Source organism: Lissotriton helveticus, chromosome 7, assembly GCF_964261635.1.
Source record: "Lissotriton helveticus chromosome 7, aLisHel1.1, whole genome shotgun sequence".
NCBI classification, from domain to species: Eukaryota; Metazoa; Chordata; class Amphibia; order Caudata; family Salamandridae; genus Lissotriton; species Lissotriton helveticus.
In genome coordinates, this window is record NC_136068.1 from 1,001,216,389 (window position 1) to 1,001,231,050 (window position 14,662).

The window sequence follows — 14,662 nt, forward strand, 5'->3', positions numbered from 1 at the left end:
CTGTGGTACCTTCCATTCGGATCAGGGTCCGGCTTTCGCCTCTAAGGCGTATAAGGATGCCATGACTTCGATGGGGGTCCAAGTCAAGTTTTCGTCTCCCTACAGACCTGAGGGTAACAGTGTAGTTGAGCGAATGAACCGTGATTTAAAGCAATCTTTGACAGCCCGCGTTATAGGCACTGGCAGAAACTGGCTGGCTCACCTCTATGGCGTGCAGCGTGCTCTTAATAATCTCCCTAGAAGGTCTCTGGGTGGGCGGACCCCATACGAAATGCTATTTGGCATCAAGATGTACATCCCTGACCTTGACGGTCTAGACTATGTGGTTCGCGCCACTTCCTTTGACGCAGATGAACATTGCGATGTTTTACAGAATCTACAAAAGACCAGAGACAGTCTTGCAAGGGAACATTTGCCCTCCACGTCGGATGATGCGTTGCAGATCCCGGTAGTTGGCTGGCTACCCCAAGTTGGAGAACTGGTTCGGGAGAAGATCGATAACAAGAAAGAATTTGGTCCTTCCTATCGAGCTCCGGTTCCCGTCGTTGGAGTGAAGGGCACAAGAACAGTCATTTTACCACCACTTCCTGGTCGTAAGGAAAACAGGTTTATTTCAATTGACAATGTCAAGATACACAGAGTGGCCGATTCTTTTTAGCATGACACCGGCTGTTTCCTGTCCTTCCGTTGTGAGAAATTCAGTTATGCCCACTGCTTCTAATAATGAACCTGAAGTGGCCATCGAATTACCTGCTCTTTCCAGTCCTTTATTAAATAATTTACCTGGAACTAACATTGATGAGACAGACTATGCCTACCCCACTGATTTGTCCATACCTGACCTGCAAGCACGTTTAGCCACAGAATCCAGATTTTCTTTTGACTCTGTTTCTCTTGCCTCAAAGGAACCCTCTCGTGTTGCAGTTTATGCAAGCCTGTTTAAAAAACATTTTTTGATACCCCCTTGGACTTACATTTGGCTGGTCCTTGTTTCGATTTACCTTTTTATGTCAATTGGTTTTGTGTTTTATTTTTTTCGAATCATAAATGGACATTATGTTGAGGAAAGAACATGCATTACTCATTTAAATGGAACTTTGGCCCCACTTTCCTCTTCACATTCTACACTCAGATTAAAAAGAGACTTGACTTTGGTTAATATCACGGAAGTCGTTAATATTCCTAATGTACTTAGAGTGAATATGGGGGATGTGGTGAAACAAAACATTCGTTCTGATGACTGGGATGTTAATGCTGTGGAAAGTTTATTTTCTGATTTAAAATACTATGCTGCCTTTGATGCTGAGGATTTATATTTAGAATCTGCTAATTATGGTGAATTGTTCTGTTACCAACATTATGGCAATCACTTTTTACACAAAACCTCATCCAGAAGGGATGCTGTTAATTTTACTCAATGGGAACATTGCCCAGCACCTAAACAAGGGAGTTCAGAAACGTTTCTTAAAAAGTATACTTATTTCACTGACTTTAACCAGTCCAATCCCGAGTCCTTTTATTTTAAATTTCACAAACATCCACTGTCCAAGGTTAGACTTACCGATACAAAATTGTTGTATTCGAAGGCCTTCCTAGATCAATTAGTTACTGGAGGCTATGAGCTATGGAAGGAAACAATAGACCTTAAATCGGTTTGGGGTTCAAGGGCCTGGCAGGTACAAGGCATTGAGGCTTTGCACCGTGCATGTCTCATCCCGAATCATATGTTGTTTTTAAATGAAACAATTTCCCAGACCACATGCTTTGGATTGGCTACATCTAAAAGGTTAAACACTCCGTCTTTCCCGGAGTTGGAGGAATATGATGGTTGGAGTAATTTTACTCAATTATCAATTAGAGAATTACAGACTCTGCTTCTCAATTCCTCCTTTAACATTTCCAGTATGAATCCTAAGGGTTGGCTACTTTGGCACCGTAGTGCAGAGTCTTGTCAAAGTAGATTTTTGAATTTAACTGACGGTTTTAAGACTGTTAGATCTGATCCCCGGTTTGACTTGGGTCACACTGTCACCTCTTATTCTGTAGGCAAGTTGTGTCAAAATTGGCTGAAGCATTCAACTTTACCTGCGGTTAAGAATCACCTTTCCAAACTGAATGCAGAAGTGGATTTGAATGATTTCATTAAAGGCCCGGCTAGTGGCAGGTCGAAAAGGTGGTTATATGGGGTTTACAATGAAATTTGGAAGCTATCACAGATTGAGGCTGCTACACGCCTTAGGGCTATTGATCAGGCTAATCTTGAGAAAGTGCTTGCAGTTGTTGACAATAGCATTAATGTGCTTTCCTCAAGAATTTACACATTGGATAATATTGTGTCGTCAGTTGTCGATATTGTGCATGATGAAATATCTGTGTTATACCATGGTCAGAATCAATTACGATCAATCATGCAGTTTGCGTGCACCCTTCAAACTCTGAAAATGGGTAAAGTCCCCTGGGGTTACATGAACGTTTCTTCTTTATTTGCACCTTTTAATTTGACTGAGAAACAACGCTTGCTTTCAATGCGTGATGCTTCCTTTTCTATGTTACATATTGAGAGGTTAGAATCTTTACCTTTTTCCGTGGCAGAAGCCTCTGCTGCAACGTGGCTTATCCACGGTTTAATAACACTGCCTTTTGCTTTATATAAATTTTCAAATTGTATGAAATATGTGCCAATAGGTCGTTATGAACCTTTGGGTAGCGGTTTCCTTCATGAAGTCTGGTCACTCCCATACACGTACAGATGTTTTAAGGATGACCAGGAGGTTTATCTGAATGGGGAGGAGTGTACTGAGACGCCAGATCATTCATTAATGTGTCGACACATACAGTTACACGGTTCATGCAACAAGGACAGGCCGAATATGGCTTGCGTTTTACAAGGCACGCCTGTTCCTGCTATCATCCCCACGTTTAAATTATTAGAGAATGGAAGTTATTTAATGCTCAATAATGAAGACTGTTGTGGGTTAATTAGAGGTATCCCTTTCATAGTTACAGTAAGTGAGCGGGTTATTTGCTGCAGAAATGTGCTTTACCCTCCCACACATGAACATAGTGATTCTTCCATCTGGCCAAGAATACCAACCTTGGGAGCAGAATTCAGCGGCATGGCAAGAATAAGAGCTCTTTTGTCCCAGAAAGAGGTGGCCTTGAGCTCGGCCCGTGAAACTTTCGTGCTTCACGTTGCTAACACCCGTACAGAAGTTCAGGCTCTATTGAATACTGATTTGCCTTTGCATTTCGGAGCAATGGTTCGTTCTATCTTTAACGCATCCTCCACAATGGGCCTATCACATTTTTTTAAAGTTGTTAGCAGTGGTCTCGTGACTTCCTTTGAGAAAATTTTTGGAGTCATCCCTGCTTTCTTCCATTCAATCTTTTCATCCTTGTTTGGAGGGTTCCCGTTTTTACTTGCAGTAGCGGCTGGCGCTCTGGTGGTTTTCTGTCTTTTTAAATATGGATGCCCATCCTGTGCAAGACCACGCGCAACTGCTGCTGACGCGGTTTCGCAACCGCATGCTTGATTATTATGGCACACTGCCGTTGGCGACTTTGGGCACGGCTTTTGGATTATCTTTTCGATTCTCCTATTTCACCTGTGTCCAGCCTGTTTTTCACTGCCTGACCTGTGATTTCCAGTGGGCCATTGATTTGTGTCTCTGCGGACCGGTTTCTCCTGACATCGATTTTAATCAACTGATGAGTCCTATCATTGCTCACGAGTTGGTTTGTTCTGACGAGAGGATTATGGCCTTAGCAGTGGCGCATGGACTAATTGGTCCCTGGGATGTGTTGTCGGCAGCACGGAATTTCTTGGAACTGAGTTTTCTTGAAAACCCACCGAGCTGTCCTCTGATGGTTATAGAGGATCCGGTGCTGGAAGAACACGTATGTTCCTTTCATCTTTTAAATTGGATGGCTGAACTGTTTTCGGATGAGGACAGTGACTTCCTATTGGAGGCTGTTGCTACTTACTTTTCATATACAGTTCTGTCATAGACACTGCTTCATATTGACTTGCTGATTTATAGCATGTCGTTGATTTATTTGTCATGAATTTTTAATTTTCTCTTGCCTATTGGCTTGAGCCACATTATATTTTTGGGCTATTTTTTAGCATTACCTTTTTATTCTTTAATTTCAATTCATGCTCGTTTACTGTTGAGTTCTGCTCTCATGAGATGGCACTTCTGTTATCATATTTTGTCCGTTCTCGGATCATGGGGGGGTGTCATATAGCTCCTGTATATCCTTATATCGTGTTAAGTTAGCATAGGTACATTTGAGGTTTAAACGCCATTTTTCTTTCTTGCAACTTCTGCACACGACACTTAATTGTTGACTTAGCTTTCAACCTAGTAGTTTGCCGTGGTGTATGTGAGAATAATATGTTATTGCTCTGATATCAGCTTTGCTTAATAAACTATGTCTGCACGAAGAGTGCTGAAGTTTCAGGAACAACACGATATGGAATTGTTATGAGGTCTGATCTCCACGCCTTCATAGTCATAACACAAGTGCAGCCTTTGCCAACTCTGGCTTCAGGCGGGATTGATATTGCTTTGCACGAAACAGATATAACACACTTGATGCGGTGCACATGCAGAGAGAGCTGGTGTATGCTGATGTGATTCCTTCATGCTAGGACACTAAGGTATGGGCCCGCCCTAAAACAACCCAAAGAGACCTTCTTAGCTAATAATATAATATATGTGTTAGGGAGGGTGAGAGATAAGTGTTGTTAACTCTTATCCAGTACATCATGTTAACATGCTGTCACCATTCGCTTTTTATGTCTTAGTAACTATGCTGGTAATTTTGCTACTGATAATATGTATACTTGTATTATCTAAGATACTGCGCCTGAGAAGACGGCATTAGTAAATAAACATTTCAAATGCACATGTGTCTTCTTTACTCCATGTTCTGGTTTGTAATGATAATATAACGAAAGAGTGTTCATGAGTCCCACGTACACTGAGGTACTGTAAATTCATGTTCTGGTTTGTCTAAACATTGGGAGTTTGATATGTCCAATGAGACACTGTAGCTAGCTCGGTAAGGGGTGAGTTGGTTGCTAAGGTAAGTTTTGGGACACCCTAATTTGCCGAGGTTCCACTCCTCTGTGCACAGTTCTGGGTGAGAACAGAAACCCTGCAACAAGCCCTGTCGCCCCATGGATGAATATAGTGCTGGCATTTGTAAGCATTAAGGAACAAGACCTTGTGCATGATGTTCAGGGTGTTGTGATAATGTTGTGCAGAGCTAGATGTAAAACAAGTTTAGTTTCAGACAAGCCTCACTGTTTTGTGCCGAGCTACCAAAGGGGTGAGCACAGGTTAATTTGGGGTGTGCATGTGACTTCACCCTGACCAGAAATGTGGTTGCTGCTTGAGAAAGGCTTTACTCCCCTCAACCAGTAACCCAGTTTCTTACACTCTGTCTAAACGTTCATATTATTGCTCTGCCCAACCTTTCCCTTTGAAAAGGTGTTAAATCAGGAAGATTTAGGTACATCCTCTGCCTTACTGCTGACTTGTCATATCTGACAGGAGCTGTCAATTCATCAATAAGTTCTTCCTGCTAGTCTGAGTGAACATTGTTTTTCATTCCTTTACTTTTCTTGGTCGTCCAGAAATGGCCAGCCAACAGTTTTGTACTGTTTTTCATTATTTCAGGCCTCAAGATGGGGCATGGTCGTCTGTTCCCATGCAGAAGCCGGTTTGGGTGGAGCTCTTTTTACTCGGAAATCGGCTGGCCCAAGCAGACCCTTAAGGTCAAAAGTGGGAAACTTTACTTTCAATGCAGGTTTGGTCTGCATGTTGTCAGGCATCCCTGTAGGTATTGGACATAGAATCCACACTCGAACTTTCTCTATCTCCTATTCTGCTACTGTCTGTGTCTCGCATTAGGAAATGAGAACAAGGTATTCATTGTCCAGCTTGCATTTCACAACTAAGCAAATGGAGACAGCATGCCAGCATGCTACAGTCCCCTGTTTTCAAACTCTATAATGCTGTCGTGAGTTAGTAGTCACAAATCATACTTCATACGTTTAGGCAACATGCCCTCCATGGTATTGCGATCCCAGGGCCTGCTAGTGCAGCAACTTGCATTACATGTACTGATACCTCCTGAGGCGTTCCACAGATACCTCTGTGTTTAGTGAGATACATTCCGAGATCTCAGGTTCAGATTTGAATCCTCCCATGGAAGGTGTGACACCAGAATAGTCTTGTCAGAATGTTGTCTCAGTCTAATATTGTATCTCAAATATTATTTACAAAAATATCATCCTATTGGAGTTAATAATAGAAGGTCTGCACACAATCAGATAATAGTTTTGTGAACAATAGTTAGTACAAAATATTAATGTCAGACAATATATTTGTAGATGATATTCTGATATACAATCCCATGTAAAATATGGAAACATCTGTCAACTCTGCCTCTGCTGGGTCACAGTTTAATTAGAATCCATTTTTGTCAAATGGTAATTTTCACTTGCAGCCAGAATTGGGAGTGGAGGACAACCCAGGATTCCATGATTGGGATACCTCACTGTTTTTAGCAGACACCTTGGGGCCATTTCACTCATCTTTATGGTGACATATTTGTCAGATGTATGCAATATGCAGGTGGCTAGCACCTTTGTACCCACTAAGACCCATGTTCTCATCTTGGTGATTTAGGTATGGAAATACCAAAGGCCCAATCTTTCAGATTTGGCTAGTTTCCCATATAAAAATCTGATGATTACAATTGTTCTCCCTGGAATGGGGAATTGCACACACATCCTTTTGTTTTGATTCTGGTCTCCCAGATCTGAGAAGATAACAGCAGACATTTTCAGCCTGCTCTGTGTAGATAGAAAATGTCAAGAAAAGGCTGGTGAACCGTGGGGAGAGGTGGGGTTGGAAAGTTGGGGAGTCAAGACAGGTTTGAGTCTGTTTGAGGGAGCACTGTCTTCTTCCCCTATACTGCTGCAGGGTTTGGGCGGGGCCCGGCTGTGCAGCTGCTCACAGTTTCTGACACCACCGCTTGTTAAAGGGCCCGGTGTCTCTGTGCTTGAAATGATGAGGCTTGGAGTTTGTAGACCCAATAACTCCAGGCCTGGAAACCCTTAGGATTGCGAGTGGCAACATTTTATCCACAGTATTCGCCTCTGGTGAAATTCTGCCACTTGTAATGAGGGCCTCAATGGTGCTGCCTTTTAGAATCATATGCTAACCTGATCTTTCCTGGTGGGCTTAGGTTTGTAGGTGATGTCTCTTAGGCTCTTGGAATGTTTTTTGTACACATTTTGCTAAACTTTCAAAAAACAGATTAATTCTTGTTGGTGTTAAAGGACACACGGTTTTTGGAAAGAAACTCAACCTACTCCATTCTTAACATTGTATTAGGGGCAAAGAAAAATGTAACCCCAGTAGCTACTGTTTATAAAGATGGACTCAAGAAAACTGCAATGTCTGAAGAAAAAGCTGTTTTGCTTCTGCATCACCTCAGTAAATTGCAAGACAGTTTGGTGGACAGTTTTAGATAAGGAAGAAGACAGACGGGCCTTCGCCGGAATCCAGTAGGCCCTTCAGTGCTGATGAAACCACCTCTACTTTCACATCGTGTGGGAAGCCCTGCTTTTGCAATATATTGGCGTTGTGGTGACCATCTTGGTGCAGATGTATTAAGGCCCTGCCTTGCTATGATATGCTGTTTTCCTATGGCATGCATAGAGAGGAGAGTGCCCATACCTGTGTTCTACATTTTATCTAGCTGATGGTGCATCGCTGAAGGGCGGTAACTTACCATCGGATCTCCCAGAAAATCCCAGAAGCATTAAGAACTGGTTTTCTGTGTGTTATCCTTGTGGTATGTTCTAAAGAGGAGAGCATCATTTTTGACCAGTATATCCTTTGTATACAGGTACTAAATCTTAAACTAGTTCATTATATTTTGTTTGGAATACTGTCAAGAAGACACAGACAGCTGGATTTAGAGGCGAAGAAGTATTTAGTTTAGAAAGTTTGCATTTGCTGCGCTGAGCTGTTGAGCTCAGTTTCCTATGATCTGTGAATTATGAAGTCTTTTATTCCAAATAACGGAATATATCTGTTCAGTATCCTCCAAAATTTTCCAGATTAGAGTGGAAATAACATGCTCTAGTCAATGGGATGAAAACATGAAACAAACAAGTTACACATATGCCCCTCAGATAGTACTAAAACAGGCATCTAAAGAGACCAGTGAGGTTACAACCAGATTGGTTCACAATTTTGATGAAAAGTGCCATTATTGGGCTAACATCCAAGGTGACTGCTGTAAAGGGAGCTCGCTGCTGTGATTTGTGACAGGTGTGTTGACTGCATATTCCCAGCATTCGTAAAAGCAACCAGTAAAGGGGCAACTTTATGAGGAAATCAATGTGACGACAAAAAGAGTAAATGCAGATTGAGGTGACCTGGAAAAGCAAACTGAAGGCGAGGCAGAGAGGGCCGGAAGAAAAATGGAATATATGCATCCGCTCTAACAGATGAGGCATAACCACTGTGGGGACAAAAAAGTAAACAGAAGAATTGAGGCAGAGAGTGAGGAGAATTACATGATGCAAAATGTGACAGAGGGCGAGATGGGAGGGAAAGAGCTGGGCATGGCCACCAAACATAGAACGGTCTGTAGGACAGTCTCCAGTAGAAGCTGATTGGCGCAGTTAAAACATACACCATATACAACACCAGGCAGGTGTTAAGCCTACGACAAAGTGAAATAACTAAAAGCGCCTGAAATACAACATGGAAGCAGGTGGTGGGCGGTGGTATGAAGCCTACCACATAAACAAGGGACCAGGAAGAGCCTCAGAGAACCGTACCAGACTACAAAAGCGTAATCGAACCAGTCCAATATTGAAGGGTTCAAATATTTCAACTGAAAGACCAACACCATTTAAAATAAGCACTGCAAGTTCACATTTAGCTCAGCAGCTAGAAGCATGATCGTTGATAATTGATTGCAGTCACGATTAGAGACGGAAAGTAGATCACCTAAAATAAGAAAGGCTGGCAGTGACATCATTGACTGAAAATATGAGGGGCATATGAATATTCTAGGCCATAGTTGACAGGCCTGAGTAGTAAGAAGGCACCATGGAATCACCTCACCTACATTGAAGTGATAAGATAGCAAGAGGGCCACAGAACGAATCAAGGTGAAGCTTGGCAGCACCCTACAGTGCTCATACCCAAGGAGGAATCATGCATGCCCCTTCGAGCTGAAACTGGGGGAGACAGACGCATTTTTCCAGATCAGAGATAAGTGGCAATGCAAAACGAAAAGTCAGCAAATCAAACAAAGCATTGACAAAGTACAACATAAAGATGTGCTAGGTGCAGTTCAAATTGAATCTGGAGAGATCTTTCCCAAAAAGCTGTGCTCCTCGGTGTATACATTAGCAAGGATATTAGCAAGTGGAAAGCGGACATACAATCACAAAGGCACAGGCTGGAAAAAGCTCAGAGTCAATCATAGGCAACAGCACTGTCTGATTAAGGTCTGCACAAGAGAATAGCACACTTAGAATCACACATGAAAATGCTCTGGCACAAATGGAAAAATGTGGAGAACAGATCCCAAAAAGGCAACATCAGGGTCTTATCTTGAATAGGAAGCAGAAGGGGCAGAAATATCACTTGCCTGGTGGAGATATTTCGAGTTATCTTGTAAACAGGGTCTGATGTCCCTATTGGCACCATAAGGTCTAACATGGCTGAACGAAGACTGAAAGAGGCCACATGGCATCCAGAGACATAGGGGTCAAAATGGCAGACTACAGAATTAAAGAAAGACTCCTTCATGAAGAATGTAAACTCACTGAATTCTCATGCAGAGATAGCCTGATATCATCCTTGCATCATGATTTATCAGCTGGAGTGTAGCAAACCTTGACCAATATAGGGCCGATAGAGATAATACAGAAAACAGATCCACTTCAAATTGTGATATTTCGTTTTAATGGCAGGATAAAGAAGACACAAGTACTACAAAAGATGAATGGGAGTTGCTGCACTTAGAAGATAAAGCAGCTCAATTAATGGCTCAAACCATGCACTAAAGGTGCCAGCAGCATGACCAATGGAAAGAAGGAGCTGGGGACTAAGGAGTGACACCGTGGAAAGTCAACAATGAGGAGAGGAGGCCAACACCAGGTCCACAGAAGCTAAACTGTTACAGGAAGATGTTATCACTCACTCGTTGGATGGTATGGTGAGAACTGTTGCCATTTCACAGAGACTGATGAAAGGTGAAAGAAATTCAGAAAGAGGTTTACTGCTGGAGTAGGAGTGTAAGTAAGATGCGGGAGACCGTATCCTAATCAAGACCATATCCTAATCAAGACCATAGAAGTAGAAAGTCTCAGGGAATCTAACTTTCCAAATACAGGGAGAGGAGGTGGCATTGCAGCTTCCAACAGACAAAAGGATACCATTACATGAAGGTTATGTTGGGGCCGGGTTTGTCCATTCAAAAGGGAAGGGAATGACAGTGGGGCTTCAGCACAGAGGGGCTGATAAAAAAACGTAGGGGAGCTAGCTTCAACCAGCAGGTACCTACAGAAGCACATCCAAACCTATATCACTTATTTTAGGGACCTAAACTCTCCGAATAAGAATAGGAGGCTAAGGGGAAATGTTCAGAATCAAGACCCAGACAAACTCTTTTTACAAGAAACACATCTACTGAAAGACCAACACCAAATGAGACACACAAAATACCCACTGTAATTTGGGCCTCAGCACCCTCATAAATAGCAGAGGTAGCCAAACTAATTCGAAAAGAGATTAGAGAGGACAAGCCAAGTGCAATGCGGTGCTGTAGCCAAATTATCACTATGATAGTACATATATCCCAAACATTAGTCAGGATTATTTTCAGGATGAATAAAGTTGTGTAGGATTTGGTAGACTTTAGTGCAGGAGAGGTGATACTACGGGGATTCATGACTATGGTGTGGAGCTTGGAATAGGATAGAAGAGTAATGGATCAAGGGGCAAGGGGAAAGATGTCTAAGGGACAGAAAGCAAAACTTAAGGAGTAAGACCTAGAAGACACATTGCACATACTACACCCAGAGAAAATGTACTACTTTTTTTACTCCCATGTGCACACATCATACTGCTGGATAAACTACTTTTATGTATGATACAAGGGCTTGACAGATCACTGGAGGATGAAACAATATCAGAAACATCAATGTCAGATCATGTTCCATAAATATCACAAGAACTGGGAGAGAGCAACACACATGGGAGAGTTAGAGAACACACATAACTGCCCAGGCATCCAGCACACAGGGCAGACATGACCAGAGTGGTAGAGAACTACCTTAAAGAGACCAGGGTGGAGGACATCACTCTCAATAAGATGAGATGCTCCCAATGTGACAGTGAGAGGGGTGGCATACTGGTTATCTGCGTAGGCTGCAACAGACAGGAGACTAGTCAAAGGAGATAAAGTTGCTTAAAATAAGCAGGGGACTTCGAAGATAAACCAGAGGGAGTTGGCACTCTTGAGGGACAACTATCAGTCTATAGAATGAACAAAGCAGTAAGGGTACTACTTAACCTAGGGGAAACAGTATTCAACAAAGGTGATAAAATAGACACCATGCTGGTTAGTTGACTGAAACTTAGGAGGGAAGGGCTCACATAGAGTATATCAAATCGTCTACCGTGACATTGTCAACAAGGAAAAAGACAAAAAGACTCTTTTAGAAATTGTTTTCAATCCTTATACGCCAAGGTCAAGCAAAGATAGTGGAAATCAACGCATTTATCAGAGTCTGCACAGTTTTGACATTATCCCTTTATATATATTACACTGGAAACAGATCATGAAGCAACAAATAAGCTAAGCACTGAATCATCCACATTCTCTGAAAATTCTGGAGGTAAACATTGTTTACAGCGCATGTGAGACAACGCATGCCATTACAACGTGGTCTTTACAGTGACCGCATTGTTACATCGCATACCTTTACAATGCAAGTCGGAACTACGACTTGCTGTAGGGGGCAGAAGGTGTCGGATTTAAAATCCAACAACTTCCCTACTGTTGGACACACTGAAGTTAGAATAGTAAATTATACTATTCCAACATTGAGCACCCTGCTTACAGCAGGTCGTTGTTCCGACTTGCATTTTAAAGGTATGCGATGTAACAAAGCTGTTGTTGTAACAACCAAGTTGTAACAAGATGCGTTGTAAACACATGCAAACTAATGTGTCATATTCGTTCTGGACCTAGATGGTATTCCAGTAGGCCTTTACAAAATGTTCTTTTCACAACTAACAACAGTTACCACAAATTAACACATTCCTTGGAAAAGAAAGGGTAATCCAATAATTGCAGGAAGCATACGTTACACTGCCCAAACCAGGGAAGAATGGGCATCCTACTGGTCCATTGTGTTGTTAACCACAGATGCTGAGGTCTTCACCAAGACACCGACTATAAAGCTGAACAAGTTGATGCCTTATTTAGTTGAAAAGCATTGTGAACTTTATTAAAAAAAAGAAAGGGAATAGATAATCTCAGAAGGGTGCCCCCTTGGTGAAAAGGATGATCAGGGAAAAGATCCCAACCGTCCTGGTATTACTTGATGCTGAAAACTATTTCATCCGGTAAGTTGGGATTTTCTTCTTGCCATGCTGTGAAAAAGAGGCATGAGATCTAAGATGTTGTGATGGATTCTGGCAAACTACAGGGCACCAAGAGCAAGAATTTAGGTAGATGCTGAAAAGTTGGAAAGTCTCCGTTTGAAGAGGGTTTAAGACAAAAGTGTCCAATGTCACATCTGCAGGTCACACTGCCAGTGAAACCACTAGCCATTGTTTACTCTATTTGCAGATGACATCTTACTGTTGATGACCCAACCATCAATTGGACGTCGTGCATTGCTAGTGAGCTTTTCTTGAATCCGATACTTCCAAATAAACACACACACATCTGGGGCCATATTATAGATGTGGCGCAGTTTCCGGGATTGGACGTGGCGCACCTTTCAAACTGTGTGCCCAGAGCAATCCAGGAAAATGTGCAGCATTATGGTGAATATGCTGCCCTCAGGCTGCTTTAAAGCTGCTCCATGTTTTCACAGTGCAATTCACAATCCACCTGCACTTTGATAGGGGATTATTGATCAGTCAAAGCAACTGCCTGCATGGGGATGTCTATGGGTCTATGGGATCCTCTTACCCCCACCAGAGGGCTGCAATCAGGGGGCCTCCTGAAAACCTCTTTGCCTCGGGCCCACGCCAGTAATACGGTGCAGGCACCTGAAGCAAATGGATTCCCTCATTTGCATGGGGCCACGCCCCCAAGCAAATGAGGGAACGCCCTCTTGAGGAGCGCTTGTGCTGTCTTAGCACCAGTGCTATCGGTATTACAGAAGGGTATGCACAAGCGACTGTGGCCCCTACTGTAATACCAAAGTGCCCCAGGGGCCCAAATGCCTGTTACGCCCCAGGGCTCCTCCATTACATGACCCCTGATAATCTGATATCCGTAAATATATCCTTCCCGCAAAAACTGGTGCAAATCATCTGAAACAATACTCACAGTACGCAGCCATAAAAAATATATATCTGGGACTGTACCTCATGACTAGATTAGAGGGGTGGTATGAAACTAACTGGCTCTGGTTGAGGAGCCAAATATTGAAATAACAGCAGTATTGATGCAAAATAAATATCTCCTGGCTAGATAGAATCAATGTACTTGAGACAAACATTCTGCCCCAGCCATTATATTTATTCCAGTTGCTGCCAGTACGAATCCCAAAATATTAACTGCTAGACTAATAGTGCAAAATAATAAATTTTGTTTAGGTAGGGGGAAAGGTGAGTTTTTCCCCAAAAATGTAATGGTTTTGAGGGAAGGGGGGATTGGCATGCCTATATGTCTATATTAAAAGACTATAATCAGCCTACCTCCAGGTAATAGCGGACTGCACAGGTATATAGACTGAGAAATAATGAATACTATTTGTTGGGGCCAAGGTAGGCGGAGCACTATGAGATGTGTTTGGTTGGAAAAGAGACAAAAAGAACAATTTACTAAGGGTTAACCAGTCAGATTTGAATTGTGCTCGCCCATATGCTTTATAATGGGAAGTAAATTGATGCAGTGCTTTGTATAGCTTAGCACCAAGTGAACACCAACTTAAAGCCTCTGTAAATAACCCTCCTAGAACCAAAATGCATATATTGAACATTAGAGATCTAGGTAGTGTAGTAATGTTAGGTTAACTGGCAACATTTTCATCTTACATTACACCCATACATCCCAACCAGTACTTGTACGCGGCCATGGCTGGAGACCAATTCAAGCATGGAAAAGGGAACAATATCGGACACTGTCAGACCTATTCTATCAAGGGAAGCTTAAATCTTTTGAAGAAAGAAATATTTTCAGGTTATAGATTTAAACAGATTATAATATCTACAACTTCATCACTTTCTCTTACAAACAAATAAAGTGGATGCTAGTAGCCGGTGCACAAAATTTGAAGCCTTTATCAGGCAATGATAGACTAGCAGGCCTAGCTTCCTATATCTATAAGATCTCACATTCTAGCTAACCAATTGTCCATGGAGCGACCAGG